The sequence below is a fragment of the Pinus tabuliformis genome, chromosome Q, assembly GCF_031772625.1.
Source record: "Pinus tabuliformis cultivar Carrire ecotype Pingquan chromosome Q, CPIR1, whole genome shotgun sequence".
Taxonomy (NCBI): domain Eukaryota; kingdom Viridiplantae; phylum Streptophyta; class Pinopsida; order Pinales; family Pinaceae; genus Pinus; species Pinus tabuliformis.
The window spans coordinates 309076623-309084243 of record NC_142296.1 but is presented as its reverse complement, the minus strand read 5'-3'; the positions used below and the strand labels follow the sequence as shown (position 1 = coordinate 309084243).

At 36.0% G+C, this 7621-nt stretch overlaps 1 long non-coding RNA gene across 2 annotated transcripts; it reads right to left on the bottom strand.

Moving 5' to 3' along the window:
* Positions 1-4277: 4277 nt before the first annotated feature.
* On the bottom strand, positions 4278-4634 carry LOC149219451 (uncharacterized). 2 transcript variants are annotated; one of them, XR_016248696.1, is made up of 2 exons: positions 4489-4634; positions 4278-4354 (listed from the first exon to the last, which is right to left on the bottom strand). It is a non-coding gene; the product is annotated as an uncharacterized LOC149219451 (long non-coding RNA). The 2 variants fall into 2 exon arrangements; XR_016248695.1 differs by having other exon boundaries at positions 4278-4315.
* Positions 4635-7621: the final 2987 nt, after the last annotated feature.

Genomic DNA, 7621 nt, shown 5'->3' with positions numbered 1-7621 from the left:
TCACCCCTTCTCCTTTCTGCATCAAGGTCCAGTGCAACATCTGTTCTAAATACATCTTCCGTTGTTCGAAAGAACCTTCATACAGAGAAGACAAGGCTTCCCACATCTCTCGGGTTGTATCCTTGCCCTGCAAGTGTGAGACCACATGATCTCGAACTCCATCAAGAATGAGCCTCTTTGCCTTCCCCTGCTCGGCCTTGTACTTCTTCTTTTGATCGTTGTCAGCAGGAACAGCTACAACACTATTGACGTAGGCCTCGAGATCATATTCCTCCAGAACAACTAAGATTCTGGCCTTCTATATGACATAGTTGGAAGCACCTTCCAACCTGTTCTGGTCTCTGAGCCCATGCGATGCCATCTCACCCAACTGTCGAACTGACTCCTCTAGTCACTACTCAGTTGCTCAGCAAGTGAGAAATTCGAACTTTCTGGCGGAAAGTTCTCTGAGGAGAAAATTCCCCTTCTATGTGTCTTCGTTCTTTTCCAGCGGATTTCTACCCCGGCAGAAACTGCGCCCTTCAAGCACTGTGCTGAGGCTCTGCATCACTCCCTTTGCCTCTGCAAACTCACGAACTAGAAATCGTACCTCTCTGTCGTCTCACTCAGAGAGAGATTTCCTCGGATCTGCTTCCCGACAAGGACTGCACAATCCCTTCAAGGGGATTGAAATTGCTACCAAGTGCAACTTTTGGCCTCTCTGCTCAGCATTGGATCTGCTCTTCTTGTTTCAAAATCAATACTCTGATACCATGTGAAAATTCCTACACTGAAGGTACTACAGCAAACCTGAATCTACTTCGCCTACTTGAATTTTAAATTACATTCATCAAGTTACTCTTCTGAAAATTGAAGCAAATTACTTTTGCAGTCTAAACTAATTAAATATTTGATATCATGAAACAGAAAACAGAGCAAAGAACAAGATACATAGGACACACTTATTTTTGGACACAATAGTCCCTCGAAAACCCCAATGCAGGAAAACCGATGCAGCAGTTATGAGGATTTATTATTATGCAGGAGAAATATCTGAATACAAATCTAGGATGCTCATCTAGCAATCCTTTACAGAGAAAATACTGGCAGAAAATCTGAGTGAGTTTTACCTCACTTCACCCAGTAGTTTTCCGGTTGATCCGGCACAAGATTGGCTAACCCTGGCTATTTCTGCGTTGGCTCTACGTCAGCCCTGCATCAGCTCCTCTACCCTTTGTGTCAGCTATCCCGATTGTTCCGGCAGTTCTGGATTCTGTGTGACAGGCAACTTTTCTGCGTCAACTCTCCTGGCTACTGCGCTGCCTCTGCATCAGCTCTCCCAGCTATTCCGGCAATTCCCGGCTCTTCCGGCAGTTCCCGATTGTTCCAACAGTTTCGGTTGTTCCAGCACTTCTGGATTCTGTGTGACAGGCAACTTTTCTGCGTCAGCTCTCCCGGCTACTGCGCTGCCTCTCTGCAAGCTCTCTCTGCCTCTCTGCCTCTTTGTTCTGTATTTTCCAGAAAGTTCTTCTCCCGGATTCTCTCTGCCCCTCAGCTACAATATCTCCCCAATCGATTTTCCTCCTGATAACTTCTCACCTCAGAAAATCGATTTCCTCAATCTCTCTGTGTGTGTTTTCAAATGAACCCCAAGCCTCCATTTTATACTTTTCCTGTTGAGTCTTCAATGGTCGAGATTAAGTCTCTAATCAACGGTTAAGATTAAAACATGACTTAATCCGCCTTCGAGATCATTCTCACCCATATTTTGATTAATACCCATTAATATTTTAATTTTCCTAAGTTTAGACTTAAAATCCCCATTAAAAATATTAATTATTTTAATAAAATGCAATCCGGGTGGAATTTCACCAAACCGTTCTGGGTTCTTTAGAACTCATGTGCCTTAGCCTCTCCACCAATTTTCAAGGCTAGAGAACTTCCGATGCTACCAAAAACTAACAGCTCCTACAACAGGGGGTTCCATCCAGAGAGTTCTTGTATGGTGAAGACAATTGATCTAATGGCCAAAGTACTTCAACAACATAATCTAGATGACTACATCCCAGACAATGTTAAGAAGAAGAATGAAGACAAGCCTTTAGATGATCAAGGTATGGATCATACTTTGATTGCTATTGCTTCATCATCTAATAAATTGTTTTTGAACGTAAGTTTTCCGAATCATATGGCTGCATTAAAGCATTCTTCTTTGATACTTTGCACTAGTCCTACTCCAACAACTTCTCCAACACCTCTTTTTGAAGGATATCTTCAAGATGATTTTGCATATTCTTTTGATAAGATTTTAGGATCTAGTTTAGAAGTCAATTGCTAACCCGTTATAGATCCAAATCACATGCTATGGAGGGAACATCATACTCTACAGTTAGATAATGGATGAAACAGAGAAGTCATAGGGAATTAGTTTTCAATTGTTTGGTACTCAAAAAGCTCTCATTGCTACTATTAACAAGTACAAGGCTCAACCAACAACAAAAACATTCTCATATGATGGTATTGGATAGATCCCAAGACAAATTCATGATGGGGTTGATCAATAACACCATCCTTCTTCTTAGCAATTGCATCGTTTACATAGTATGCATTGTATTTTTAGGGGAGATTTTCTTCCCATTGGGTTTTCCCTCTTTACCTCACTCTTCTCATATTGTGTCTTGCATAAGTTACTTCTTGAGTACCTAACATAGCTACAAATTGTCGAGACTCAGTGATTACTTTTTGTTGTACATGAGTACGTAACCTGGTTGAGAATTTCCCAGACTCATTCACTAGCATACTCCACAGTTGGGCTTCAGGGGGGATGTTGAGGTACATTCACTTAGTGGTTCATCAGGACCTACACTTTGGCCATCATAAAACCCTCTTCCATACATTATTAGGGGCACATATGAGCATTTTTCATTTACTAATAGACAATCCCTATCATTTGGCATATTTTCTATTTTTTGGGTTTTCTATTTTTAGCAAGGGGTGCCACCTACGATGACATGTGATACTGACTAGACTTTAATTTGCACTACCTCATGCATATGCCTTCCTAGAATGAGTACGCACTTCCTCCCTATTTTGTAGTAGTTAACCATCATTTTTCTCTCTGCCTCCCTTGTTAGTTGACTTTTGGAGTTTAACTGACTTTTAGTCCTAATTCGAATTGGTTGGCCTCCTAGAGAGTCTACATATTGTATTCATGTTTAGCAATAACATATCATCAGATTTTATGAGTAACTTGAATTGTCTTCTTGGTTCATTAGTCAATTTCTCAGCAGTTTTATTCTCTCTTCTTTCTTGTTTTGCAAGTAGCTAGTCTAGTATTCTTTTCACGTTTAGATCATGTGATTGTACTTAAAATCCAACAGTTGGAAGTATGAAATGTCCCCACTTTACCATCTATTGTTGCTTACTACATATCCTCTCTCAATATGTACATGAAGCCGACAAGAAATACAAAACTCCTCGAACTTCGACAAGAAGCCAGGCAATTCAGCAAGAAGGATCCAATCCGTCAAGGCAGACACACTATATGAGACATTGATCCATTTTCTCGGATACCATCTCTACGCAATTGCAGTGATATATATACCTTGAGGTTGGACACATTACATGAAGAACAGGATCTTGTATCCGTTGGCCTGTATCTTCCTTTTTTGGCAACATTGCCCTTACATATAGCCATTATTATATGACAGTAATTAGATAACAATTTATTAATGCTTTTCCGATAGTTGTCTTTAACATATATAGCTAAGCTAGAGCTACACTTGGGTATTTCAACTTGTTTATATAAACACTAGCAACATTCAAAAGATGGCTAAGTGCATTACAGAGACCCATTTGTGTTCTGCAGGACCATCAATTTCTTCCCAAAATAGAAAAGGAAATAAATGGATAATCTGCAGCAGACTGGAAAGATGAAAATATATGGAATGTTGTAGAAGCCTCTTTATCAAAGAAGATGGCATTAAAGATGCATATTTTATTTATGGCATTGATTGTATTTGTATGAAAATTATGGGGAAAAATATAGTCTCTGTAGCAAATAAAACCAAACTGTTCACCTTCTAATTGCAAGAAGAAGTAACAATTTATTTTCTTTTTTAATACTTCTATTAGAATCCGAAACGATACCTGGCAAGTCGGGTATAAAAAAGCTGATTGGAAAGCTCTAGGCACTTCTCTACTGTAGGCTCTTTATCAATGTAGTGCTTGTTCTTTTCTAGCGTTTGCTGGTACAATTCTATCCCATTCTTGGCAACATACTTACTAGCAATACATAATTTGCTTTGTAGCTGTTTCAGCAACGAAGCTGACATTTCTTTGCAGAAGAAAATTTATCCAAATACAAAATCAATAACTGCCCATACAAGGAAGCCTGCCTTGATTAAAAAACAGAATGGTCTTAAAAGAAAATAGCACATAGGATTAGGGTGGAAAACATGATCTCAGGAAAGCTTCAAAACTGAAGGAAAGAGAGTAAAAGATGCATACCTTGATCTTGGAGTTCTTATTCTCACATATAACTCTGATAGTGAAACCAGGTTCTATCTCGCCACCTATTGGCATGTCAATGCATTTTATAGTCGAAGTCGAGTCGGAGCTTTCATTTTCCAAATGGTTTTTGTGAGGCGGTTGTCTTTTTCGTCCCTTTTACCGGTTTATATTTGAAAAATAATAAAATAATAAATAAATAAGAAAGCGAAGGGAAGAGAGACTCGAGTATATCATCTATTTTCCTAGCATTTTTTTTTGTAATGACCCTTCGGCAGGTTCAGCGGAAGGACTTGCACATTTAACCGATTTAACAGAATCAAAATATGATTTCGATGGATCCAAGGAGAATTTAATTGATAGGAGAAACTTTACACAACCAAGCTACCCATGAACCTATCATAAATCAAAATGTATATAGTGTGTATATTGTAAGTAGAGATATCATAAATCAAAATGTATATAGTGTAAAGTATATTGTAAGTAGAAATGTATTAGTTATAATGTCAAGTATGAACATATCATAAATCAAAATGTATAAAGTGTCAAGTATATTTTAAGTAGAGATGTATTAGTTATAATGTCAAGTATACTTAAAGTTAAGGTGTTGTTTTGCAAGTGACACATTCTAGGTATTCGAGATGATCCAATTAGTAATAAATTGAGGAATAGATGGCCGTGTATTTGGATAGGTTGACATTTTTTTTTTACTTTTTGTAGTAAGTAAAATTTAATGTTGTTTTTAATTTTAAATTAAAATTAAATTTTTTATTAAATAATTTTTTTGAATAGGAAAATTATTCAATAAAGTTTATTAAGATGCATATATCACTTTGTAACAAAAATAAATTAAGGTTTTTAGAAATTTGTATAACTTTTAATGTTACGGTTTTAAATACAACAATTATCATGTGAGATAAGAATACAATATAAGAGGTTGTTTTGTCGTTGTTTTAACTATAACAATTATAAAGTGAAGCAAGATACAAATTATTTTTTCTTGTTTAGAAAATAAAATAAATTTTTAAAAAATAAGTGGCTATTTAGTTTTTTTTAAATACAACAATCACAATTATAAAGTGGGGTAAGATGCAAATAATTTCCTCTTACTTTGAAAAATAAAACAAAAAAAATTAAAAATATAATATAAAGGGTTGTTTTGTTATGTTGCCACAAGGATATTTCATATACTAGTATTTGCATCACATGTTGCAAAGGAAACGCAGTAAGGCAATGGCATAAGAAATAATAGTATAGAAAAAAGAAGTCAAAATTTTATACAATGCATAAGAAATAATAGCATAGAAGAGAAGTTGTATGATCTCAGAATGGGTTTCTCTCCATCATAAAAAGAACTAAACACATGTAAGACTACCCTAGTGGACCTTAGGTGGCAAAGGAAAACCTCGAGAAACAACACTATACAATCAGTGATAGGACCTAGATTCTAGCACCAACATTTTGATCCCTCTCTGCGCAACCACAAACAGATGTTTCATGTTGGCCCAACTAAACAAATGAAAATATTTCATGTCTTCTTTTGAGTTCTTAAGTAAAAACTATTTAAAATTAAGATAAATTTGAACTTATATTTATAATTTTATATTTATTTTTCATTTATTAAAACGTATTTATATTTTGTTTTTAGGGTGCAATTTAAATAAACTTGAAGTATTGTGTAAATTAAGAGATTTAATGTTCAAATCCCCTGAAGTAGCCAGATCTACAAAGAAAATAGCGACACGCCATACAAGTTAAAAAATAAAAATAAAAAAATCATATATCAAAATATCAAGAAATTGAGCCCATTTCCATTTTTTTCTTCTTAATAGTGAAACTGAATTTACAGCGATGGCAATGCTGGTCCCTCAAGAAAATTCCATAACAAAAGAAAACTTCTAACTGAAACATAAATTCAAACGCCAATGATTTATATTTATTGTAAAAAAAACAATTATACATAGAGTTCTCCTCTGTTGAATAGATAGAAATGCATGTCATGCATGGAAACCTAGACGCTGCAATTGAGCTTAGCCATCCTGATATACAATATTTCATAACATAGAGGCTGCAAGTCAGCTAAGCCATCCATAATTTGAAGTATTTCAAATATTAAAGAAAAAAACCAAACCTCTATACAGATCACACTAACATATTGGAGGACAAGGCCGATTGCATTAACCTATGGCTTAGAAATATCTTTATTCAACAATATGTGGACCAGAGAAATCCATTGCTTCAAGCTGGTCCAGAATATCCTGAAGAACAACATTTGTACTCTGGGAGAGGTTGTTTTGAATGAAGTGGATCACATGCTCAAAAACTTCCACATCACACGTGACCAAGATACCTCCCTCACAATCATTTTTAAACCCAGATTCAAACCTGGTTCTCTCCAAAAGAAAAGTGAAAGTTGGATGAGACAAGTAAGTTATGGGGATGTAATACCTCTGCCCCTCTTGCCCAACAAGCACAGGAACATGCCCATGTGGGCATCTCATCCTCTTTTTCACATGATCTCCAAGCTTCAATACTACATTAGAACTACCATTACCATTGAGAAGAGTGTAGCCACAATAATTACAGAGCTTCTTTGAATGTGATCGTCCCCCTACTATCATATGCATGATTGATATCTTGCACAGACGCCACATGGATTTAGCAGTTTCCTTTGCCATGGTGAAGCAATGTAATTTGCAGGATTTGGAAATGTTAAGAACTCATCTCCTACAACCAAACAATTAAATAGTTTAAAAACTTTTTCAAACTCAACAAAGATTTGAAAAGAGTAACAAATACTGCAAAAGATTTGAAAAAACAAAGAAAGACCAGGCATGTATGATGATAGTCTGCTTTTATAAGCATAGCTGAACTGATGGGCTTTAAGATTTGTCCATTTCAAAGATTTGAAAAGGCAAACAAAGAGCAGGAAGCTATGTGTTGATAGTCTGCTTTTATAAGAAAAATTGAACAGATAGGGTAGCAAAATTGAACCCCTACTATCATATGCATGATTGATATCTTGCACAGCTGCCACATGGATTTAGCAGTTTCCTTTTCCATGGTCAAGCAATGTAATTTGCAAGATTTGGAAATGTTAAGAACTCATCTCCTACAACCAAAAAATTAAACA